Source organism: Embiotoca jacksoni, unplaced genomic scaffold, assembly GCF_022577435.1.
Source record: "Embiotoca jacksoni isolate LCO1_2020_lvr unplaced genomic scaffold, fEmbJac1.0.p SCAF_29, whole genome shotgun sequence".
NCBI lineage: Eukaryota > Metazoa > Chordata > Actinopteri > Embiotocidae > Embiotoca > Embiotoca jacksoni.
The window spans coordinates 2,437,849-2,465,122 of record NW_027185380.1 but is presented as its reverse complement, the minus strand read 5'-3'; the positions used below and the strand labels follow the sequence as shown (position 1 = coordinate 2,465,122).

General features: G+C 43.1%; 1 protein-coding gene across 2 annotated transcripts in view; it reads left to right on the top strand.

The window, feature by feature from the left end:
- The first annotated feature begins 10,016 nt into the window (after positions 1-10,016).
- Positions 10,017-27,274, top strand: part of tmem121ab (transmembrane protein 121Ab) — a 40,838-nt gene continuing 23,580 nt past the window's right edge. Inside the window, exon 1 of one of the 2 annotated variants that reach the window (XM_069161797.1) lies at positions 10,017-10,345. The gene's annotated coding sequence lies outside the window, so the exon portion shown is untranslated. Of the gene's footprint in view, positions 10,346-21,181; positions 21,257-27,274 lie in introns of those variants that run through there. The other variant, XM_069161798.1, reaches the window with a different exon arrangement.

Below are 27,274 nucleotides of genomic sequence, written 5' to 3'. Positions count from 1 at the left end.
CAAAAACATATTGCTCCAATGATCTGTTGTGGTTTAAACATGAACGTAAATGAATTTTAAACCACAAATTAGATTGAAGTACACCATAAAGCAGGTTTCCTACTTTAATTGAGCTGAGAACTGGGATTTCTAAACATTTCATTATTTCAAATGGGCCTTATTACCACGGTGTCTTTAAAATGAGACTTTATTGCAAGAACAAGCTTTTCTATACATGGTGTTAATGTTACTTTAGGTTTCATAGGCAACTAACATATGTGATATTTAGTTGTGTTGCAGCTATGAAACGATAAGATTTATGATCTGCCAAGCAAATCTGAGTTGCAGAGTCAATAGAATGAATTAACTCATGACTTCTGGTAATTAATTGTCTTTGTCTCTAAAATCAAAACTGGCTAACAAACTTAAAAAGCCCTGAGTTGAAAAAAAATGTACAAATGATGGGAGAAATGCAATAAATTATACATTTATTAAGTTGTAATTAAACCAGAAAAGCCAATTAGTCTTTGTTGATTTGCGTCCCTTAATTTATGAGTCTGAAAGATCAGAAAATGAAGTTTTAATTCTCGGAAGCATCAGAAGTGGATGCCATTTTAAATGTAATTTCCCACAGGAAGTATTTATTATTTAAGAAAATACTGTAATGCTTGTCTTAGTTATTCATTTTCAACTTTTAGACAAGAATATAAATAATAAACTTTCACTTCACTTCAACAGAGCTCCAGGGAGGGACGCAGCGATGCAAATGAAAACCGACCTGTCACCTGAGAATCAATAGATTTAAAGGAATAGCTTACTTTAAAATAATTTTCTGTCATTATCCACTCACCTCTCTCTCTGTCTCTCTCTCTCTCCCCCCCAAGTATAATTTGAGTGTCCTGCAACAAAGTGATTGCACTGTGAATTCAAAAGGCCACTATTTACCTCAGTCTCTCCTATATTTGACTTGCTGATAATAACTGAGTCGAAGCCACTTTTCAGCAGCAAGTGTAGCTTTTCTTCAAAATGCTCAGCTTATGCTGCTCAACCTCTTTGGGGAAATTAGATGGCCCTTTTATGCTATTTTGAAATTGAAACTCGCATTCATTTCAGCTGTTGAAGAAAGGCCTGAGATGAAACCAAGACGCTGCGTGTATGCTTTTTGCCCACACTACGAGCATCACTCGGGAACAGCAATGTCAAATATGTGAACCACTTTTTTCCAGACTGAAATAGCTCATCTACTGCTGGATCAACAGATTGATATTCATGCTGCGGCACCACAGAGTTGACATTTTTTGCTTTCAAAAACATGTTTCAACAAGTACTGCATAAATGTTTATATGCTATAAGTTTCACCAAGCAAGCAGCAAGTTATAGTGACATTTCCGTCAGGCTTTAGCTCAAAGCCCCACTGATCCTAAGTACAGCTGCACAGCAGAGGAATTTAAATTTTCAGACGGAGCCATTCAAATGTCTGCAGTCTTGTGGGTCACCTGTTGTGAACTGGAAAACAATTTGGGAGTTCAGCACTGTGCTCAAGAGCCCTTCGGCAGTCACAGCTGAGGCCATATAAATTACATCCAGATCCAAGTTATTAATCAGCCCTTCTACCTGCAGGCGAACCTGCTACCTGAAAGTGTCAGTCTAAAGAAACAGCATCAATCCAAGTGAAATGAAAGGCTGGGGGAAAAAGCTAATTAGTATTAGTAATGGTTAGGGCAGCGTGTGATTGAGCCCTCTTTCTTCAGATTTCATCACTGCGCAGGTATCAGGGTCTGCTCAGAAAATGACAGTCATGTGAAGCCTCCGCCCGCCGTCTGCTGGCCTTAGCTGGCTGCACCTCCGATCAAACAGGTTGTCTGGGACTGTGTGTGAAGCTCCAGAGAATATGAAGTGAAGCAGTCCTGCTGGAGAGAGGAACTAAATCCTCCAGACAGTTCTCAGTGTGGTGCCATAGCATTAATGTGTGGTTTTGTTTCTGCTGTAACAACATCCCCAGTCTCTGAAAAGCTCTTATTGGTGTCAATATATGTATTTGAAGCCACATCCTGAGTGAATTCAGCATTCTCTCCAGTAAAGGCTGAGCGGTAAACTAATCTGCTGAAGTTCACTATATAATGCGTATTTATGTCGATTTTACTGGGCTTTACATTAAAAGTTTGCTATTTCAGAGTTTACTGGAGTAGACACTCGCAGAAAAAAGGCAAAATGATGTGAAACTCAATCAAAAAAATCAACTTGGGCTAAATTAGATTGAATGCCAGGTGCAGTCTTTAGTTAGCAAAAAAAAAAAAAAAAGGTCTTTTTGAAGTATTGAAATCAATCCGCAAGATGTTAAATGATCTGTGCCCAAACTGCAGGTGCATTGCTGAATAGCAAAACGGATTATTTAGTACATCAAAGTAAAAAGTTTCAGCTCCCAGCTATACAAAATATGGATAAAGGGCAATTACAACGAGAATAAATTGTAACAAATTAAAACCAACCGACAGAGATAAGAGAGGATAAAATACTACATTGCATATATTACAGTATGTACTGTAGCTGTGTTTGCAGTAGTGATTGAGTTCATTCAAAATCTTAAAGGATGAGTGTGGTGATATTCTATAACACTTTTTATCAAAATAAAAGTCTATATTTGTTACCCATATTCCCACAGTTTCCCATTACTCATAATATACTTATACCTATATCATTACTCATGATACAGGTTTGGAAGCCAACGGTTTTCCTAGCTGCAAATAACACGTAGTTGACGTGCCTCAAAACATTTCTGGAGCGGTTTTAATGAGTTTAATAGGAACCAATAGACTTCGGGCTGAATATTGAGAGATGGGTAGATGCATTTGGTGTTATCCTTCACGTTGTTATCCTCTTCCTGTGTTTATTACCAGTTTAGAGCTTAAATTTACTTGCATGAAATCTTAAGAGGATCTGACACTTCAGTGAAAAACGAAAAAGTGGGCGCTCGTGAGACTTTTGTGCTGGAACGGCGACAAAAAAAATGATACTGAGCCAAACGCCCTCCTTTCAATCAGACCCCACAGTCCTGCTCCTCACCCCTCCATCAACATCTATCGACACCCATTCAGTCAGCTGCTGCCCTCTCTCTCTCTCTCTCTCTCTCTCTCTCTCCCCTCGGCAAGTTGTTTCAGAACATGCTGATCCAAGAGCAGGTAATGAACCACAGACGAACAATTGGTCACTATGGTGATCAAGCTGCGGGAGGTGAAAAGTCTCCCTTTTTCTAACAACGTGTCCCCCTGATTGACCTGTGGCTGGTCTGTTATAATCTCTGAAAGCTTTGGCTCACCTCATGGCTCACCTGGCAGAGCAATATGCTTTCCCTTTCACTCTCTCCTCTACTAATCCCTCTCTCTTTCCACCTGCATTCACTTGTTCTAATCTCTCTCCCCCAAACCACCCCCCACCCCCCAACCCACCCCCTCACCACCCCACCCCCCCCCTTCCTCACTCTCATCCCACACGTCTTTTCAATTCATCCCTGCAATTCAATTTCATTTGCTATATTAGCACTGGACAAGAAATGCTTATCTTGCCAAAACATGTATACAAGAAATAAATGGAAAAAAAAAAAAACATAAAACAACAGGCCATAAATATGAATAAGGATTAAAGTTGGTAAGCTGTCAAATATACTCGCAGTCAAAGTTAGTTTTGCAACAAAGGATTCATATTCATGAAGCCATATGTGCCACGAGAGCTAAATATTATTCCCTTGGTTGTAATAAATAATGTTACTTTTTATATTCTGCTTTATCAAATACACAATCAATATGCAAATACATTTTTTTAGCGAGCTAGTTCGGCCAAAACACTCAACATGCTGATCTAAGTCTAGTTTTATCTTGGAACAGACCTCCTGTCTCTCTACACAGAGTGCCAGGCAGGCTTTTAATGCACTTCACCACCTCCGCTCACTTAACAGTGCGCCGACACACACACACACACACACACAAACACACAAGAATGCACACAATATGCTTCAAAGCCCTCTAGCTGGCTTCCAAATGCCTGCCTAATAAATACAAACACAAATGCACTCACACACACACATAATGACATGCAGCCACTTCCTCGCGTATTTCACTGAAATTCTCCCACGTTTACACATTCATTGACTATAAACAAGCCAAGGATACATGTGTCAGACTGCGCGTTTGCTCCAATCCAGCTCATTGTTAACCCACTGTACTGCATGGAGTACAAAGCTTTATACTCCACATGTAATTTCCCTCACTGTTACTGCTTCTGTGCTTCACCCGGCCTCTTTATCATCCCTCATACTCTCTTTACCCCGTGGCCAAATCGCACCACCTGCGCACTCGGGTCCGGTCCCGCTGTACGCCCAGTGTGTTCCTGCCCTTGTCCCTCCCGGCCCTGCCTGGCCCGGCGGCGCTGCGGATGGGAGGCAACAGAGAGAGGAGATATACAAGTGTGAGCTTTGAAATGGTAAGAAGATCTGTTTATAGTGAAGCGCAGATGAAAGTGAGGTGCGAGGAGATGCACAAGGCCGGGGGAGGGGTGGGGGGGGCAGGATGAGGAATATATATGGAAGGGAGGATAAGAGGGGCTTGTTCCGGCACCTCACCTAACCTCCTGCCACCGGTACCTGGAAGGATTTACTCCTTCCCTGCTTGTCTTCTTGTTCTCATCTCTTGTACTTGATCGCTCCTTTGATACCGCTGAAGGATAAAAAAATAAATAAAAAAAAATAAAAAAACAACAACTTGGAAACAGGTTCAGGTATGGGTGAAAATGAGATGTACAAAAAGCAGGGACACCCAAACTCAAATGTCCACGGTCAGCACAAATCCACTCCCCGTGTTGTATACCTACATTAATATGTGAAACAGTGTGTACTCATGTGCATTATGTATCTGTGAGAAGCAAAAAAAAAAAAAATCAGGGCACTGTATAGCCTCCTTCTCTTCACTTACACTGCATTGCTACATTCTGTTACACTGCACTGCCCAATCGCCCCAACGGGATCATTAAAGTTTCATTTTCATGAACCTGATTAGGTACCCTCCATCACATGGGCTGTGTGGAGGGATCATTCCGCAGCTGTGTTTGGATGTACATATTGATTTGAATGAGCCAAAAGTTTAAAAAAAAAAAAAAATTATAAAAAAAAAAAAAAAAAGTTTCGGTCAAAGCCAAAAAGTATCAGTACACTTTAAAAGGTTTAAAGGGGGATTTTAAAGTTTCTTTGCTTTGCGTTTGGGCTTTTTTTTTCTTCTTTTTTTTTTTTAATTAATATTTTATTTGACTCAACTCTGAGATGTGTATGTATAAAGCATATTTCATGTGAGAAAGTATTTAAAGCGAACTGAATTTAAACTACTTAAAACTGTTAAGAAACTGAGAAAAAAAAAGGAAAAAAAAAACCTCACCTGGGCCAGACAGCTGGGCCGGCACTGTGACATCAAAGCACAGCTCAGAGCAAACACAGGAGGGAGGCTGGGGGGGGAAATAATAACTTCATGAAAAAGAAAAGAAAAAAAAAGCCTGAAAGCGAGAAAAAGCAAGTTGTGTGTGGAGAACACATGAATAATGGATATCTAGTAGAAGTCATGCAGATGAGAACAAATAGTAGACTCCCATTAGGAGTGGCATTAAAGCAGACAATATGACACGCATTACTGAAGAGGAGTTTTGCAGATACGCTGGCTTGCACACATACACGCGCATTAATGTGCGCCATACACAGGAAGCATCTCCTGATGTGTTTGACAGTAATGAGGGAGAGGCAGAGTGCTGGATTTGAGGAGGAGAGCCTGCAAGCAACAGACAGGCAAGCAGAGCATTTCAAATCACCCCTTATGTGGGACAAAATCATTATGTCACCACCGTCTAATCAGGCAGCCACAAACTGAAATTGGTCTTTTGGCAAAACAAGGGTTAGTGGCAGATGGGTAGAGGCTGGAGCTGTGGAACTAGCTGCTGGCCACACAAACACAGGGGCTGAAACTCTAACCTCATTTACACCCGTTTCTGTTCGGCTCCTGGGGGCTCAACCCGAGTTCTGAGCCCGAGTATATTTAGGCCAGGCCGGGGGAGACTGTGGCGCCGACGCCTCTGGTCACCGGAGGGTCGCTTGCAGCTGTCACAGTGTGCACATCAAGCGTTAAAAATGCACATTAGCTGCAGAACTCAAGAATCCTGAAAACAGTGTAAGAAGAAGGGGGGTGGGGGAGGGGAGCCTCCAGCTTCTGTAGAGTATTTTGGTGCAGACAGAATTCCAGGCAAAGAAAACAACCTGAGGGGAAAGGCCTATGCGAGAAGGAGGCTCTTATTTTGTCCTTCTACTGAAGCTGTCATAATTATGTCCCTGCCGTGGCCATGAAGTTAACAATTCTTCAAAAACTAAAATACTTTCCTCCTTTCTTTCTCGATGTGAATTGGAGGGGGGGGGGGGTGTAATGAGTCACAACAAATATTGGATTTTCAGAAAAAGACATCTGCTCCGCAAATACACGCATTATTAAGAGACTTGTCTTCTCGAGTTCTCTAGAGTGTGATGAAGCGAACTGACCTTGGTTTCAAGAAAACTGCACATTTAGCAGATTTTACCATCATTTCAAAAGAAGCCCACAGTAAGCAGAATATTTGAATTCAGCTCTGTTTCAATAAGTTAATGACATATTTGTGTGTTACTTTATTGACAAAGGTCAAATTTAGTAGCAAAATAAATGGGAAACTGAAATCAATAGAAGATTTGTGAACCAAATTTCTGTCTTAAAAAAGGAAAGAAATTTGGAATTATGGTAAAAACAAAATTGATTTTGAAGTGTAAAAATACATTTCAATTCAAGAGCTCTGACGATTCCTAAGAGTTTAGATTATTGAAATTAAGATGTTTAAGACAGGCTACTTTATACCATAGTTAGTTACAAACTGTTATGTACAGGTGGAAAGAGCACTTAGATAAATGACTCAACTCGTGTTTTTTTTGGGACACATTACATGTTGTTTTCTGTTGTTTGGCAGATAAACACCAACACTGCAGCCACTAATACGTTCCACGAAGACATAGTCAACCTTCTACTGAAATACAAGACTCTTTATTTTCATTTAGTCCAGTCATGCAACCCTCTTTGATGATTGATGCAAGACACTGCGGCTCAGACACAGACAACACGCAAACCATTTATAATAAATGATGTAACACAATAGAGGGAAAACTCGATGACAAGCACCTGTTTTCTTCTTGAAGCTGTTTACACAGAATATAATTATCCCATACAAATCATTATAAATTATGGATTGTTTTCAACCAAAGCTATTGAGGAAGAAGCACATTGCTGTCACAATCCCCTGCTTTAACTCTATTGAGGCAGTCTGAAATTACCTACAGCTCTGAGCTTCAGCTTCCTGGTCCATTTATATTTTGGTCCTGGCCCTGAGTTTAGGCATCAGCATGCTGGCACAGATGTTGTAATCTTAATCCTGTTGCAGCGAGTGTGAAACTGAGGTGTTACAAAGTCTAAAGCTGATGTCATTGTACCCGTTATTTACTGGTTAGTTGCTGACGTCTTCGGAAAGACCTTCCAGATAATGTTTAAGACAGTTCAAAAGAGATGTATTTGTATTGTATACGGCCATAATAAGTGTGTATCTGTCCATGGCGCCTGCCTTATACTGACGAAGAACCCAGAGAGAAGTTCCCTAATAGGATCTTCCAGTATGGGATGTGATTTTCGGAAGGGATTTACATACCAGAAGGCATTGAAGGCGTGTGAATACGCACATGGATTTTTAAAGTCAAATTTGCACTGCGATACAACTGCAGCTTTCTTTAATTGAATGCTCAATAAAAAAAAAATTAAAAAAAACCCAGACATTTGTATCAAATAGTTGTTTCTGAGGTGATTAAGATTCTGGTGGAGTCTCACAGGTAGCTACAGTGGACTGTAAGCGCCTCACCCCCGTATGATGAAAGCACACATCATGCAGTCAACTTCCCCTCCTTGGCAGCCAGAGGACAATCTTTCCCACACCCCAGAAACATGAGAAAAACCGTTACGTAACGTTGGAGCTGGAGCCCGACATCTGACAGAGAAGAAGTGGGGAATCCTCAATATTTAACACCTTTCATCCCGCATTCACTTTGACTCAGACCAAGGAATAACCTTCTGATCTCCCCCATCAAAGCTCACTCAGCCAGTCACCTCACATCTCCCTCTATAGCCGAGTCTAATCGGCGCTGATTGGCTTATGAAAACCCTAATCATTGAAAATTACTTTTAATGTGGTGCCGGTATGTGTGGGTTTCTGAACAACTTTAAAAATGACGAGCAAGTGCAGGGGGAGGGAGGGAAGGTGAGGGGGGAGGGGGGGTGAGGCGTTTCTGTGCCTACTTGATTTGAAGGAGCTGTGCGCAGTCACTCTATATGGATGTGGTTTTGAAAGCTAATGAGACAAAGCCGACTCCTCTCCTCTACGGAGAGGGGGACAGCCAAATCCCCGATGGGAAAAAAAAAAAAAAAAAACACCACAATATCCCTGTGATAAGCCCACGGGGACAGAGCCAGCCTGTAGACCGTGTGCAACACTTCAGCCACGACTTTCTTCGTGTCGGAATCTTTCACGTGTGTGCAATACCCGTGCACTGAATTACACTGTATCTGTTAGCTGAGATGGAGCTAGTGACCTTATATGTTGGTTTTTTTTTTTACAGTTTTACCATATAATCCTACTCTAACATTTCCATAGGACAGCCGCTTATAATGCATCCAAAGCACTCAGTGAATCAATGACCTTATCGTGCATGATAGAACTTTACTTCATGCAATATGCATAGTGTTTCTCCTGTCTCGTGCCAGTAGGTCGCAATTTTTCCCATCCACTGAAATATGGCAGCATCTATTGGGGGTTCAGGACTAAACTAGAAATGCATGGTTCCCAGAAAGTGCATCTTAATAACTTTCGTAACCTCCTGACTTTTCCTCTAGCACCATCATGAGGTTGACCATTACGGTCGTGAGTGGAATTCTTCGACAACTACTGGACGGATAAAATGTATTCACTTCCTCTGACTTTTCATCTTGCGTCAGGCCAAACGTTATTCAGCAGAATACGCTGCATTTTGCATGTACTGCTGAATAACCGTAATAGTTTTGCGCAGCTTGTCTTGCACGCCATCATGTAAAATAGATCATATTCTTGTGTCTTACGCGTTGACTCTGATCCTCAGCAGTGGGTTTTAGCATGCATTATACTACGTTCAGTAAGATACAGTGATTTCCTGACTACAAACTAGCATTGACTATATTTTATTGGTGCTCCCAAATGGACTGAGTGAGTTTATTGTGACCGTTTCTACATAAGGATCGGAAATTCCTGTAACAGTGCTGTCCAGGTCCTACTTGAGTGGCACCCGACCAAATTAAGTATCAGATTAGTTCTTTTCTTTTTAGAATAATCCCTCCTTCAGCGTTGCTGTCGTATGCCATAGAAATATTCTCGAGGAAAACTGTTGCTCTGTTAGAGACAGAAAGAAATGACACAAGAAATGATGGGGCAGGAGGGGCCAAAACAGATGGCTGTTCCCTGTACATAAATAAATTGACCATAAATTAAATTCATATCTCCCTGGTGTGTGTATGTTTGTGTGTGTTTGAAGAGAGCTTATAAGCAGAGGAGGATTTATTTATTTATTTATTTTTGCACAGTTTCGATGAATTAAATCGAATTGAATGTTTCTTTGTCACGTCGCAACCAATGAGGCTAATGCCAAATGATTTCTGTTTAAGTATTGCCAGTCATTTGCTCATGTCTGTTGTAGCATATAGAAGCGCGAGGCCACTGGTTTTCTTCATGTCACTGCAACATATTTAAATTGAACAGTGATTGATAGAGCGAGAAGAATAGGGGAGAGAGAGAGAGGCAGGGAGGGAGGCAGAGAGAGGGAGAAGCAGAGAGAGAGAGAGAGAGAGAGAGAGAGAGTTAAGCCCATCCGGAGGAAGACGCAACTAGCCAAGAAGCCTCAGCACTCACACTTGCCAAAGCGGTTCCATTTAGCCAGCGGGCGACACTTTCAATATACACCGTTTCGACGTGAATTGACGTGTTCTGAATACGTTTTTTTTTTGTTTTTTTTGAGCCACAGTCGCCGCCGACTCTCGCGCTGTCTCCGATGCGTTGGGCACGCGACTGGCAATGGGATTTTCTTTAAACGTAACTTAGCGGCGGCGGCGGCAGTTGTTGGAGCGGCGTCTTTCGGCGCCTCCTCGCAGCGGATTTACAAAGCCTCTCCGGAGCCCGCAATGATATTCAGCACCCCGGACAGAGACTAGGCATTTCAGCACCCTGGTCAGCGACTCGCCGTCCACCGGAGGTAAGCCGGCGGAGTTGAACGGAAGCTTTTTGCCCGTTTTATCCTAATGGACAGGAAGGAGCAGCCAGAGAAGGAAAAAATAGACCAAATCACTCTTCTTCCTCAATATGTTGAACGCGCTACGACTTTGCCTCAGCGCTGCTTCACAGAGAGCCAGGGGCAGAGGCACACACGCCAGACATTACAGATGAGGGGGGGGGGGGGGGGGGGGGGGGATTGTCTAGGTTGGAGTGAATTCACAGTAGTTTCCAAGCGAGTAAGTTTAAAAGGTTAACGGTGGCAATGTCGGTCAGTTCTGCCACTTGCAGCTCTTGTTCTTGGTAAACGAGTGGATTTTTGGCGCTTGCTTAGTTAATTCCTGGTGTTATGTGGCAAAAAAAAAAAAAAAAAAAGACGGCAAAAGTAACACTGGCGTGAACAGTTATTGTGCTCATGATCGTTGTCGCCACGCCGCGAGAAACAGCGAGCTTCCGTTTTGCTCCCGTCAGTTTTATTTAAGGCAGCTGTTTATTTTTTTTTTTTTTTGAAGAGTCAGCGCGTGCCCAGGCGGCGGCAGCGGCTCGTGCCTCCGGTATGCATGCGCGGAAGAAAAAAATAAATAAATAAAAAAAATCAACCCATCCGTGTCCTGAGGCCCCCACCACCATCAGCAGCCAACAGCACAGACACCGAGGCTCCGTTCACACCACCCCCACGGCACGTGGCCGTATATAATCCGACACGACCCCCGCGTGCGCTCTCGCCCCACCGATATTTCAGAATGACCATCTGATAATGGGCACGAGACAGGGCGCTCCTCCCATTCAGTCTGCACATTTACTTTATTTGACATTTTCTCTTTTTGAGTGGGCAGCCAGTGGTTTCGGTTTCTTGGACCGTTTGCGAGTTTTCTTGGCACCTGCCGTGTATTTAGCCAACAGAGTCCAAAGGTGAATCTTTCAGGTTTAATAATTATAAAGCTGGACACAATTTGGACGCTTTAAGTGGCGTTAGAGATGCATTTAGGGGGATTATATCTTTTCAGTCAGTCAGAGAGGTGAGTTCATTGATGGATCAGGAAAATGACTAGGCAACTATTTCAATTTTTCAGATAAATGAGCAAGATTTCCACCTTATTAGCTGTGATTTTTACTGCTTCTTGTGTTTCATTGTACGTGACAGTAAATCAATCAACTAAAGTAGCTTTAGGTACTAAAAATAGGAGGGTTTTTTTTTTTTGTGGCAGTTTTCTGATATTTCATAGACCAAACATTCGAATAATCAAGAAAATAATCAGCATGTTAATCAGAGATGTAAATAATCATTAGTTGGAGCCATATTGTACGTGCCGAGTGTTCGCAAATACTGTCACGTTCTTGGATTTGTTTACTTTGCACTCCCAGCAGCCCTTTTAGCCGTTGCCGGAATTAAACATGTGACCTTTTGGTTTCCAGACTGCTGCTTGAAATTGATGTGGCCACCCAGCTTCTTCTCCCTGAAAGCACTACTTGAGCTGTCTGCTGCAGCTCTTGTGCACACGGAAATTAATTCTCAGAATGTAAAGGAAGAAAAATGACCCGCGTTAGGCCCTGCTTTGAATAAGAGGTGACCCCCGCGCTTTTTTTTGCCTGCGGCACTCTAACAGGCTCTGATAGCCCTACACACACACACACACACACACACACACACACACACACACACACACACACACACACTCCTGACTGTGTAAACCCTCAGTGATGTAAGCCCCCGTTTTTAAAGCCTTGATTTTAATGATGTTCATTAGGATTTTGATTACGCCGAATGTGTGATAACTCTCAGCACTGTGTTAAGCGTGTCTGATATGTCGACTCTGGCTGTGAGTGACAAGAATTAAGTGGGAGGAAGCAAGAAAAGTGTGAATCATAGTGGAGATGTTGCCATAAGGCTCCACTCCAGTGTCCTTGGAAGAAAGAAAGCACATATTGATATGTCAGTTTTGCCTCCAGGTAATTCAGGTCTGGGCGCTACGGTATAGAAATTGCTGCGCTATATCATTGTGATGATGAACTAAATGCAAATTAATCTTTCATGCTCAATTTATTATCCAACAAACAGACCGTGAATTTGAATTTGAATAGTGGTCCCGCAGAGGGCCAGGCCTCACAATGGCCTGTTGCCTTTTGTAAACTGCCTTTGTCTTGCTAGAAATGAAACCGCCGGGGTTGGAGGGCACACGGCGCTCAGCTCCGAGCGTTTATCTCGGGGCGTTTCTTACTACCATGAAAGCGTCTTAACAGTGATTTGCCAACCGGAGGGCTCACTGTTGACGGGCGCACCGTCTCAAACTGTGCCTCATTGAGAAACGCCGCACGGCGCGCAGCGTTGGGATCAGCAGTTACGGGCCCGCATCGGTATCCAGGGCACAGCAAAGCTGATGGACTTTGCTTTCGATTTTTGCACTGCACACGTTGCAGACCGAGTTGCTTTACATGCTCATTGCACAGCGGAACCATGTTCCTGCGTGCCTGCAATTCCATTTACGGGTCTCTTAAAATTCAGGCACCCCGCTAGAAACGCAATTAAATTCAATATTGCTATAAATACATGACGGGCTGGTCTGAAAGCCAGAGAGCAGGCAGAGGCGGTGAATGGCCACTCACCCTCCCCTCACTCAGCATCCCCCCCCCTCCTCCCAATCATCCAGAACCCCTCCCCCCTCAGCCCGCTGCATTGTGAATTGTGGTCAATTTAAATGATCAACAGAAGACAGTCTTGGGAGGCAACGGATGTCCCAGAGAATATTAGGCCACATTGAGCCGCACCAATATAAAAAAAAAAAAAAAAGCTGTGCGTCTGTGATAGTCAGTGTGATCATTCTCTCCCCTGTGTGTTTCCACAGCGCCCTTTGGCACAGATAGGAAAAATGAGAGTGCTCTGTCTTGGCTGTTGCAAGGCTCTACTGGGCAAAGTTGTGGCATGCGACGCTAAGCTGCGTGGTTCTGCGCTGCGCTGCGCTGCGCTGCGCTCTGCTCCATGTCATTAGCTGAAACACAGCCGCAGTTGCATCTGATGCAGTAAGCACTCAGCTCATCTCATCGGTTCTCAGCCACTGGTTTTCCACTCCAGAATCGCTGCGCTTCGGAGGGCTATAATCTCACCGACATAATGGCATCCAGTCCAATCAATAGGCAAATGGCACGTTGAATCAATAGCTACCATACTGTACAATAACGTGGCCTGGGAGTGGCAGAAGGGAAAGCAGCCCGCAGTCATCACGTGTTTAACCCTGGAAACTCTTTGAAAATATACTCCTTAATTATGGATCAAAAATACCAACCTTGTTAACAAGCCATGTATTATGGATTGCTCCATGATCTATGCTAATGTAGGCACAGCAGTTGGAAAAAAAAAAAAAAAAAAAAATAAAACTGGCACTACTTTCCATGCTTCCTTGCCTCACTCTCTAATCACCACACACACACACACACACACACACACACACACACACACACACACACACACACACACACAGAGAGAGAGAGAGCGAGAGAGAGGAAGAGAGAGAGCACCAAAGTAAAGCCCCAAAACCCAGTTCTCAAAGTTTGTATACTTAACAGAGTAAAACCTCTGAGTAAATCCCCATGAATGGTTTGCTCTTTCTGCACTTTCAGGACAACTTCTGCTTGAGATACTTTTACATCAACCAGTGGTTTTTTTTTTTTAGGTTTTTCTTTTAAATGAGGCAAGGAAGTAGTGTTCACACATTTAATTAACGGTTTGTTGGCTTTCCCAGAGGAGCTGAAAATTCATTGGGTTTTTAAGCGGTAATCAAGCCTAGCTTCAAGACCTCAAAGATAAAAAAGAGACATTTCGTACAGTATGTAACAAGGCAGTGGCAAAAACATTCATGCAGTTTTATCTGAGAGGAAAGTGAAAAAAAAGTGAAATGAAATTAAGTTAAATTATACAGCTGTTTGAAATATTTGTGTGCAGCGTCCTCAGAGATAATACTATGCACACAGAAAAGAGCCCAATGGTTTGGGCAAGAATACAAATTGCAAAGGTAACTAGGTAAGGTCGCAGCTCGAGCTCAGCAAACCCCCGGTATTCAAAGAGGGAAGCATGCAATTGCCCTGAATGGAAGATTAGAAGTTTATCTTTTTGTCCGTACGACACTTTAACGCGGCACGACCCAATCCATGATTAGATCTAGCGTTAAAAAAAAAAAAAAAAAAAAAAAAAAAAAAAAAAAAAAAATCACTGCCACCTTAAATGGCACTTTCTCTGTTGGAGGGCAATCTGGCAATCTGCTCAGCATCTCATAAAGCAGCTACGTTGGATGTCTATAAATCAAAGACTTCAAATGTGAGAGTGCAACGAGAGGAGAAAACAAATGATGAGGATTCTGACCAATCCCCACAGGTTTGACTAAAACACGTCCGTCTTATGGTTTCATAAAAATACTGCGCCATCTGCATGGTGGTTAAAGATTTTTTTCTTTTTTTTTTTCTTTTCTTATCTTCGTTTTGACCGTGGCTATTTTCTTGCCACTAGCTCAATTCATTTGCTTCAGTGGAGGATTGTTGATAAAAAAAAAAGAAAAAAAAAAAGAAAAAAAGAAGTGACTTGCAGCAGGAGAAGGATGCAAAGCTCCTTCTCGTCTCGTATCCGTGCGGGAATGTTTGGCATGCCGTTACGACGCGTCACCGTGTATCTAGCCGCTGTTGCTTTTCCACACACGCGAGCACCCCTACGTATTTACAGCCGCCCATTAACCCGGCCCACACTCTTCAACGGCGCGCGCACGCACACACACACACACACACACAGATACACACAAATACACTGAAAAACCACGCTTTAGACAGAGCGTGGTTGTGCGGGTACATAGCGGTGAAATATTGGAGCCATTGCAGCCCTCCAGGCATGCAGTTATCAGGGATACAGAACTGATGGGAAATCAATCAGCTCAAGTGGAGTGGCCTGGCCTGTGGTGAGGAGAGTCTTGTCTTTTCCGGACGCGAGCCTCGATGTCTGCAGCGCGCCGTTCTAACCGCTGGACCAAAACATACACTTAACTCTACATTGCATGTACAGCGCACGTACACGCATATTTCTCTCGCTCTTTTTGATAAAAAACGTCCTTAATCGTATCTTTCCAGGTTGATTTCATTTTCATCTTGCGGTTTATCAATCCATCCGTCCAGCACTATAGGGAGAGGCAGTAGCACTTGGTCACGGTCCAGGAAAGATTGTGGTTTGGGTTCCTAATGTTTAAAGGCATATGTGGTTGTGTAAATAATTATTGCCCTCGGAAGCTAAGGTGGAAGTAGTAATGTTGTTTACTGCTGCGAAGCCCCAGGAGATCAGGGTGGATGTCGGGGCGTACAAAGTGTCTGATGTTGGGAACAGAAACTACAGTTTGCATCCCGCTTCCTATCGCCAGTTAATGTTGCTATATTTTACAAGCAGAGGTCAACAGAGCAGGGCCTGTGAAATGTTTTGATGATTTGAATTTTATGTATTTGATTTACTCTGTTGACGTTTCAATTTCTGTGTTTGTAAATTCCATTTTTGCAGCCTTAGGATTAAAAGTCTGCTTCACAGGAAAAGAAGTAGTGGGCAGAGCCTTAATTCCGCAGAGACCAATGTGGTATGTCCTGAAAGATGATATTTGTATTGTGTACATTAGTGAAAAAGCATCATCTTTCAGGACCTCAAGGGCTCCAAAAGTTCTAAAAAAAATATTAAAAAAATTTAAAAAAAAAACAGCAGTCAAAATGTATTGGGTCTAATTACCGATATAGTTAACTGTCCTTTAAAACATCCATCATTCTGCAAAACTTTAGATTACATTCAGTGACATCATTTTTTTTTTCCCCCTTTTTTTTTTTTTAAAGTGCTTACTTCTATCTATAGTATCTATAGGTCTTTTTTCTAAACTGCCCTACCCTCTTGTTTACTCAGCATATTATAAGGGCAGCGATGCAGTGGGAAAGCACACAGATCCGTTACATCTCGATGTCAACCTCATATCTAATTCATGCTCTTGTTGTTGCTCTGCAGCTGCATGCGTGCTCTCTGAGGTGCACCGGCCAAAGAAAATCTAAAATCCCGTACAAAAATGAACAGAAGAAGGTAATGTACTGTAGCCGGAGGCTCTGGGGGATTTAAGTGTCCATAAACATGAATATCCCATATTATCCCACGGAGACCGTTTCCTTTATAATGAATTTAAGTCGAAGCGTAAACCCGTTTTCACACTTTTCATGCGGAGTTCTCGCTGCCTTCATCTTGAGAGGTGGTCGGGACGGGAAGTCTGTTGTCTGTGTGCGTGCTCCATTTACCGAAGCTCTTATAGGAAATGGCTTAAAACAAGCGGGCTTGAACGCCTGCGTTCCAATAAGGACCCATAATAATCTGTCAACATGCGAGTTCAGCTGTGTACATTTGTGCACATAGATCCTGAACGACCTGCTATTATTATTATTATTATTGCTCTTATCTAATACTGTTAAACAGCAAAAAAAAATAAAAGTATACCAATGTTTTCGCACGTGTTCCCTTCTCATTTCCATCCTCTCTTGTCATTAAGAGTGTACATCTGTCCAGATGGTGTGTGTATATTTGTGCACGAGTGTAGGAGTGTGTATTCGCTGCATGAGTGTATTTCTTCTCCTTTGCGAGCATATGTGAACATGTGTGGGGGAATTGACTTGAGCATGTGTTTGGACAGAATGTTGGCTCATATTTGTTTGTGCTTGGATTTGTGCTTGCGCGTGTGTGCGTGTGTTGTCAGGGTCTTGCGCTGTGACACTGGGTGTTTGTGCATTTGTGTGCGAACAGGGAGCACCCTACCAGTGGCGGCGAGGTGTCAAATGAAAATTTAACAGTTTCTGAGTCTGAGAACCACGAATCACTTTGTGCAGCTTTTAGCATTAATTTAACATTACTGAAGGCGAGGGAACTCATCTGAGCGTCTTTAAAAAAAAAAAAAAAGGAAGACACGTTCTGGGTTTTTCCACTTCTTTGCCTCCGGAGTTGCGAAGTTGCACGAGTGAAAGCTACAGATGGGGGATAAACTGAAAGAAGAAGCGGAATGAGAAACAACAGATGCTTCCGTACGGGCGACGTGGGGTCACTGAGTAGCTTGATGAGGATGAAAACTACGTGAATCGGCTGGGATTTTAAGTTTTGTTATGACACTTTCTTAGATTTTGATTTTGAAAGCAACAAAACTGCAGCCACATGAGGAAGAACCTGCACGTTAGCTCAGGCGGCCAACTTGATTCACACGACTTCTTCCTCTCACGGCAGCGTATATCTAATGCATTTCATTTTGGAAGGATCCTTTCATTTGCCGGTGTATTACACACTAAAAGGCAAATCAGTCTCAGATGTTTGCTGGTCTAAAGGAATGGAAACGGCAACCCTTCGGGCCACAGCCCTGCTCCTCAACTTCCAGGCCACGGCTGCCCCCTCGGCGGTGTACTTAATCTGTCAGTGATCAGCTCACTCTTTGCGGCCGGCCTGCTGCCACGCTGCTCCCCTGAAACCTCTGCTGTCACCGGCTGCCGCCCGTCGCTGTCGTCACGTCTGTTCGTACGGCATTTAAAAAGCCCCTTCACCACCCGGCAGGGTGCTGCAACATTAACTGATAATCTATTCTATGGGACTCGTCTCACCGAAATGGTTTTCATTGGACGGCTACACGGCTGCAGGAGATCTCGACACAACTGATCACTGGTGGGAGATTTTACACGGCCTAGCTATTTCTCTCTTTTTAAAAGAGGGAATATGTTTTTGATCTTCATCCGCCAGTAGATTTCCAATGACTGTTACGAACTATGTTAAAGCGCATTATGCTGGAACAACGGCTCGCTAATGTAGTTTATGTTGGTTTTTTTTAGTCGAATTCGGCTCTTATTTGTCGCCTCAATTAGTAGTTTATGACATTTTCCACTCTCCCTTCTGTTCTGCTGTGCTGCTCAGCATGTGAGTGACAGCTAGGTTCAGATCGAGGTCCCAGGGTGACGAGCACGCTTGGCCTTTTGGTTGCCCCGTCTGTACGCTGCCATGCGGGTTAAGAAGCATGACAAACTGAGATCATCTGGAAGATAAGCTGATCTGAAAATCAGCCAGACTCAGCTTGCAGTGGTCATCAAGCGCATGGATACGATTGTCCTATTTTTGTATTATGTAAAATGTCATTGGTTGTGTAGATGTCATCAAGTGGGAATGTGTGCAACTGTGTGTGTTGTGTGTTGTGTGTGTGTTGTCAGCAATTATGTGTCACCATGTCCCTGTCTGGGGTAACTATAGGCTGCTCACTCATTATGGTGTGGTTCAACGTGAATAATGCGCCATACAAGGCACATATGTGACAAATTTCACCCAGCTGGAGGATATAAAAAAAATATCTCTCATATAGCTGCAGCATATTTTGCTGAAAGTGTCCTGTTGTGCTTTCTATTTGCTACTGGATAAAAACAGCTGGACTGCAGGTCATTGTATAGAGTAGATAATAAAGGGAACACCTCTGCATCGTCCTCTAAGCCTGATTATTGCAGCAAGTTTCAAGCGTTTTCTTTAGAAAACACTGTTTGGACAACCCTTTGTCAGAGCCGGGGTGGGGGGGGGGGGGGGGGGGGCTCTGTGCAGGTGTGATTGTGTATAATTACAGTTTGTGTGTTTTCTTGTAATTAAGTCGGGCTCATGGAGTCAGCACCCGGGCCAGTTTAGACTCCCATGTTCAGTGCTCCAAAACAGAGGCTCTCATGATTTAATTACCACGCAAACACACACACACGTGCACACAACACACGTGCACACACACACACACACACACACACACACACATCACACACACACACACACACACACACACACAGAGCACTAGACCAACAGTCCATGTCTTATACTCTCTTGTATTCCACTCTCGTTTATCACTTGCCGGACATTGCCAGCACTCCGCAATTCACTGACTTCGTGAGGTGCAGAAGGCCGGACCACCGTGGCAGGGAATTAACCCTGCTGTATGGGGCCACCTGACCCGTTCTGTCGGACATTATTGCCTGCGTGTTTGTACGTTTCGGCCCAGTGAACGCAGGGTAACTATTGTGTATATCGTCATCGATACAGATCCAGCTTTGACGAGGGGAAAAGACGGCCTCGCTCAGCCGGGCTGAAGCCGGGAGCCGGTGGACTGATTAGTCCGTGGCGGCTGCTGGGTGGTTGTTGCTTGGGGGATAAACTCTGCTTCGTATGACTGTGGCTCTGAAAGGCAGAAACCAGCTGCTGCTGCTGCTGCTGTGTCACTGCCCCTGGGACTTGGAAAGGGGACTCTGGAGATACAGCACCCCCCCCCCCCCCCCCCTCCCAATCTTCTCCCCCTTCTGCTGTTAGTCCTTCCCTCTATCTCTCCTCACTTCACCTCACTCTCTCCCTCCTTTCTTTCTCGAGCACCAACAGGCAGTAGATAATGCAAGGACACACACACACATACACACACACACACACAGAGCAGTGATGTACTCTGACGTATACCGTTTCTGTTTCTGTGTGTGGGCTCGAACACAAAAGACGAGTCCTTCTTATCTTTGCCTGTTGTCTTATTGCCCGAGTTTGGTGCTTGGAATCCACACGTGCATGTGTACGGCTGTGCACTCATAAAAGTAGAAGAGAATTTGTCTACATACAAATGTGCTGAAGAGCTTGTGGGTTTCTCTTGTTGTTCGTGATGAAGGTTTTATTTGTATTTTTTTTTTTTTTTTTTTTTACCTGCCTGTCTCTCAACTCAGCACGGCACTAATAGGCATTCTGCCAGCCACTCTGCTCCGCAATTAGCCGAAAACTATGGGGAAAAAACATCGATAAACAAAGATGAAACAATTCAAGCCTTGCCCGTCGCAAAGCCCTCAATCGAAGTCAAACGCTGTTATCGTACCAGCAATGCGTTTCGGCAGGGTGGAAGTCCACTCTGCCAAACAGACACGGCTGTGCCCTTGAAACGCATCACACAAAAGCACATGCAAGAGGCTGTTTGTTAAAACACTTTATTAAAAGCCCATATAGGCCATTTATGTGGGTGTTGTTCCTGGAATTAGAGCTAAAGCTGTGGTGGATGCTTCATCCTTGTCCACACAGTGCTCTGGCAGCGTGTACCAGAGGCGACTGCCCATAGTTTCATGTCAGAGCCAGATGCAGGGACTGCAGCCACCACTGTGGCTGAAAAGCTCCATCAATGAACAAACACGCTAATCTATCCTGAGCTGGCCACAGAGTAAAAGAGATGGCTTAAGGAAGCAAAAAAAAAAAAACAACAACAACAAAAAACATGAATTGTTCGCTTTTTCTTTTCTCATCGGCTTTCTATCGCTTCCTCATCTCCTATTGCCTAGATTTCTCTAATTTCAGGCTACTTCTTTCTTGAAAATGTGTACACTTAATGAAACCCGACCAGTCTACTCCCTGAAGCCTGCTGCCTTTGAACATTATTCTTAGCCTCTGCAGATCAATATCAACCACATTCCCTGTTCGCAATCGCTAAAACTTTGTTGTAATTAATTTTTTTTTTTTTTTTTTTGTCACCTCAAACACTCAGTTGTGTGATGAAATTGGCAGCATTTGGGTTTTCCAATAGGACAAACAATATCTCTTGTATCTCTCACATAGCTCTTAATCTCTCGCCAATAACTGAAGCGTGACTGTAATGAAATGCTCCCATTCCCAATCACAGCAGTCACTCACAGTGATGCAAGTTGTTGGAAATCTAAAGTGCAGGCAAGGAAATGGATGAAGGGGCCCCGAGTTGCATCACAGCGGCAGACAGACAGCGTATTGTACTGGTCAAACAAGCCCTCTGCTGACACTCTGTTTACATCACAGCTGGTCAACAGGAGTCAAGAAGGGGAATCGGAGGCGGACTGGCGCCTTGCGTCACTGCACTCGGTGAGTTTTACAAGGTCTCCGTCAATATCCGTGACAAGCTACAAGTGACATTTCTGCACCCACGACTGCGCTGGGGAACCCGTGGGTCTGTACACTGAAGCTCAATGGTTTGAGCGTAACACTAACAATTCCCACTGGGTCGATACAGGAGTATGTATTTACACAGTGATCAAATATTAAAGTAAAAAAAAAAACAAAAAAAAAAGGAAGAAAGTGCAGGTAGAGGAGAAAATGCTCCACTCAGGATTGGGTGGTGGGAAGAAAGATTTATATATATATATATATATATATATATATATATATATATATATATATATATATATATATATATAAAAATTAAAAAAAAAAGCTGGAAACACCTTAAAATAAACAAACTAGAAACCTAGAGGAATTCTGCAAATGAATAAACATCCATCATAAAGAACTTTGCTTATACAACATGATGCAAATGGTGCAGACAAACGATTCCAAAAGATCTATATGCACTGTAGAACTAAAATGATTAGTCTCTTAATCCATTAGTCAATCAACAGAATAAAATTCGGCAAGTATTTTAATTATTAGTTAATCTCTTAAGTGATTGTTTGCAAACAGCTGTTTGCAGCTCTTAATTGTGCGGATTAGCTTCTTAGTGTGCGTCTTATTTGACAACTGGTACACTGTAATAGCTGCTTGTTTTATCCTAATGTCAGCAACATGAAGACATCTCAACATCAGATTACACAAAAATTAAAACAACTGTTGCAGCCATATAAAAGCTAAAAACAAATGTGGGTCACTGGTCAAATTGTAAAATACTGTGGGGAATTGTTTGATTGATTTTAAATGGTGTTAAATTATTGTTTAGTTGTTCAAAGTAGAATCCAAAATGTATTCTTAATGAATAATATCTCTATTTAGACTGTCATTATTGGATATGTCTGTGGCTTTGCAGTAGGATCATACAGCTGTTAGTTAACCACAATCTGACTAAATGTTTCTGTTGTTTTTTTTTTTGTTTTTTTTATTGTCGGTGCATTAATTGGTAAAAATGTAAGCTATTTGGAGAGGAAAATAATTTACCTTTAAAATCAGATTAGCAGTAATATGGATGCCACATATAGGCAGATGAGGGCAGCTCAGGAACTTTAGAGGTCTTGAGGAAGTGTAAAAGGTTTATGACTTCAACTGTGTCCGAAATCACTATATAGTGCACCACATTTACTCGATACAATTTGGAGAGTGTACAATGCATTCACTATAAAGTTCCCTCAAATATTCCACAACAGAGCAATAGAAATTGTAAGCAGTGAATGAGGTAATGAGAGGGTGATTTTAAATGAGGCTCTAGGTTGTTATCCTGATGTGTCCTCAACGCTTTTCCGAACCCGGTGACATCAAACAGATGCTACATGCATCTAGAGCCTGTTTGATCAACCCAAGCGTGCTACAATCGCAATACATAAAAAAAAAAGGTTGTTGAAATGATTGGCAGAGCATCTTTGTTCATTTCATGTGAACATTTCTCCAACCCCGCTCCTTTTCAGGCTCAGAGTTTGTGTGAAAACTGCAGTTTACCGAATATCTTGTGTGTTTAACTGAACGTAAACAGAAACGAACATAAGAATGAAATGAGATTCTGTTATGTAGAAGGCGAGTTTACTCATGTATCCTCGGAGCTCTCTGTGTATTAAAAACTAGTTTGTGCTGAAAGTCATACCATTCTTCATTGCCGAGCAGACTTACATGATTCATGATTATTGCCCAACAACAGGCCTGCGTTCTGGTTCCTGCTCTCCTTCCAGCTACTGTGGAGAGTTGTGCTTTCAGCCTGATCAATGTGTGTTCTTAGCAACTCCATCTCTTTCTAATTAAGATATTTCACTGTGTTCTCCTAAAGGATTTCACAGAAAGGTCAAGCTGACTATTTGCCCATTTAGGTCTCCGAGCCTTCACTAAGGTCTTGTTTACTATGATGGCTGATCCGGGCCCGGTTGTTTTCCACGTGACCAAAATGTCAGCGACTGATGACATTAGGGGTTTTGGGAAGTGCGAGATGTTGGCTCGTACCTCGCTCAACCCGCTCCAACTCCATCAGACTCACTTACTGGCATAATCACCTCATGTTTCATCAGAGCTTTCCGATGGGACAAATGATTGCTATAAAACACAAGGAAACAAATTAACCACCGGTGTCAAGATTTTAATGGTTCCAATTAGTCAACACTTTGGGGAATGTGTATTATTAAGAATAATTGCATGCCATTTCAAATCTGCAAATTCTACACACTTTGTGGCAGTCAAAACTAATCTCTCCAACAGCTTTTACAAGTGTCTCACAGGCCAAACATTACTGTAACTAGTGTTGATTAACATGATCTGAGAGCAGGGTATTCAGTCAGACTTACTTCCCCACCCTAAACCCACGAACACAAATTTCCACATGCCAATAACAACACAGAGGCTTCTCCTGCTCTCTTGCTGAAAAAGATAGAAGCCAAATATTCAGACAAACAGTTTTTTTTTCAGATTTGTTTGCAATTCTCTTCTTCTTGCCTATTAGTAAACCAACTCATTGGAAAGAAGCCAAGTGAAAAGCAAATATTTCAAGACTTTAACTTTTTATCGCTTTAGGTTTTCTATAACTTTCTATCACAACTGGGATTTATGATTTGAGTGCACATCTGCCAGTCGCCCCTGACTGATTTGTTCACAGATTACATCCTTTGGAACATTATTCTTTTGGCAGCGACTCCCTTCTCTGCAATGGTCTGAATCCAGACAGAGACAGTATCCAATCAGTTACCTTTCCTAGGCTTTCCAGAGGTTGTGGAGCCAGCCAGAGCAGCTTCTGTTTTCTATTATTGTACAGATAAAAACAATTCCTTGCTTTGCTTAAAGTATTCTTCACTGCGAGTGAAACAGCACTTTGCATTTCAATGCCAGCAGCTCTGAGAGGCCGCGTTCCTCCTTGTAAAGAGACGCACACCAAAAGTACTGGTACGGTAGTACGGTGAAATTCCGAGCTGATGAATGGGCCAGATAAAAAGATCACCAGAAGTTTACAAATCCATGAATGTCTGCGCTAATTTCAATAGTAAACCATGTATTATGGAGACGTTTTAGGCTGAGCCACTTTTGCCCATCAGCTGGTGTCGCGAGAGAAAAACTCGTGGGATTACTAAAACCATTCAAGGGCCCAAGGCATCTTGTAGATGTACATTTTACCCTGATGTTGGAGTTAAATAAAAAAGTCAGGGAGCTACACGAGATGCATTGCCTGGAGACCAAAAATGTGAACAATTTCACTCTAAGCCGTCCATCAGTTACCGAGATGTATCAGTGAGATTCACAAATGTTGGTCTCAAAATGGAGCGAAGGAAAGTCAGGGGATTCACAGGGATTCACTTGGTAGCATCAGTGTCTGTGGCAAAATTTCATGGAAATCCATTCAATCACGTTTCAATATTTCAGTGGAAACACGACGTTGGCCTCCCCACAGCCGCGGGCTGTCCTTGCATTGTATTAAAGTGGTACATCATTAACTGGAATTACCGCGTCAAGAGTCAAGCTGTAGTTTACATCCATGTCTGTCCAGACTCATTTATAGTGAAGACTGAGTAATTTTGGCCAATAAATCTGAGTCCGATAGAACGCGTAGTTGTAGCCATGACGACACACAATGCTTCAAATGTGGATATTACTGCACAGAAGCTTCAAATTCTAAAACATGGATTTTTCCAAGATTAGTGTCACTAATTCAGTGTCCAACCAAATGTGAAATACGGTCACAATCTTCCCTTCTGTTCCTGAGTGATTTCAAAAAAATGTCATAACATTAAGATGACCTTTGAACTTTTGGATATGAAAGGTCATCACTTGATTATTGTATCCTATAATTAATGTATGAATTCTTGCCTTGTGGTCACAAACGTGTTTTGTGAGGTCACAGTGACCTTTAACCAACCAACATCTAATCAGTTCATCCTCCAGTCGAAGTAAATGTTTGGGACGAATCTGTAGAAATTCCCTCAAGGTCTTCCTGATGATGTTCATGTTGATCATGTTCACATAAATGAGCGTTTGTACGTGCGGACGGGCGAACACCCGAGAACATAATGCCTCCAGTCACTGCTGTCGCCGGCGTGGAGGTACGAGGTGAGAAAAAAGTGGTTGTAACCTTAACAAAACAAAACGCAAACCCGTACAAGAACCAATTATAAGAAAAGACAGAGGAAAGACGGAAACAAATTAAAATGATAACCTAAAGACATTAACGAAATAAGCAGCTGGAGTTAAATAACAACAAACACGCAACAGGGAGAAAAAAATAATAGGCTCACAGTTAATGGGAGTAAGGCAAATACAATAAATGTATTCTCTTTGCAGAAATCCTATTAAAACCTGTATGTCTCTCAGGACCTGACAGCGTGTCATTGCTTGAATCTGACAATTTAGACATGCTGTATTCTTTGGCAAATCACTGCAACACATTCCTAAGACATGCTGGACCTGTGTTAGCAGTATATGAAGAATAATAGCCGCTGTTTACTGCAGATATTACACACCGCAGGCCCATTAGGCAAATGGCATCCGAATAAATATCTGTGCTTCACAGAGTCAGCTGACCTTGGAGGTCTGGAAATGGCTGGAAATGGCTGGACTGCTGAGACTCCGACTGAGGCTTCCGATTGATTGTCACGGAATGCGTTGGCCCACCCCGGGTCTTAAGGCTAAACCCTGGCTAACACCTTCACCTTGTGTGCCCCTAACCGGCAATCGCTCCTGCATTCCCCCCCCCCCCCCCCCTGGCCCCCCACCCCCCCCTGGCTGATCCAGCTCTACAAAGCAGGCAGCGGAGGGGCAGATGAAGGCTGCCTCTCTTCTGCCTCAGCATGTACTCTGCTCGTACTGATGAACAACTTGCAGTGTCACAGAGGGATCTTAGCGGGGGTGATGTGTTGCTCTTACTCCCTCATCCTGCCCCCCCCCCCCCTCTCCCCCTCCCCCCGAAGCCCTCGCACCATCCCAACCCTCTCCGGCCCCACCTGCCTCTGCCTCCTCAGCTAAAATGCTTTGAGGGAACATAGGAAGGGCAAAGCAGACAGAGAGTAAGAGTGAGTGTGTGTGTGTGTGTGTGTGTGTGTGTGTGTGTGTGTGTGTGTGTGTGTGTGTGTGTGTGCATAAGGTGAATGTGAGCTCTGCGCGAGAACTTTTTTGTCTCAGAGCGCTGCCGTGTTTGCGTGAGACAGTGAGACATGGTATGTTAGATTTAAGTGACACCGTAGAAGAGCAGCTGCAGAGTAAGAGACTTAAAAGCGCGCCGCCGCCGCCGCCGCCGAAGGTGTGCGGCTGTGCGTGAACGATAGAACGCTCGTGTCGCTCATCGTCTTTCTGCTCACGGCTGCGGTTAATTATTCACCGGGGTTGTGCTGCAGAGATGAACTGAGGGGCTCTGGGATAAAGGCAATGGAGGAGGAAGATGAAATTATAAAATCCTAATGACGGAACTCTGGCTGAATGGTAATTTCTTAAATTGATTTTGAAGAGGTGCCCAGACAGAACTGGCATGGAGAGACATTGAGATGGGGAGAGGGAGAGGGAGAGGATCTCTCTCTCTCTCTCTCTCTCTCTGTCTCTCTCTCCCTGGACATGTTCCAGCCCTCTTCACCTCTCACCTAATCTGCCTTTTTATCCCACACTTAAGCTTCATCGTCACACATCCGCCCTTTTGTCTCAATCTCTTCTACTTAACCTCGACTTCTCACCTCGCCCTACACGCGTTTTCTGTCCACATATCGCTACAATGTGATTATCTTCTTCACTATTATCTCATTTCACTCCACAATCATACATGTGCAAGTCTCAGTCCTTTTTTGGGGTGAACTTCGGTCGGGTTATTTGGGCTGAAAATGTAATCTGAACCAGCTATGAAAAATGAGCAGTTTAAAAGGAAATGCAAGTTAATATCTGATGGCCGGTAGATTAAAACCAATAACACATTTTCTAGTTGTACTATAAATAGCAGAAGTCACATTG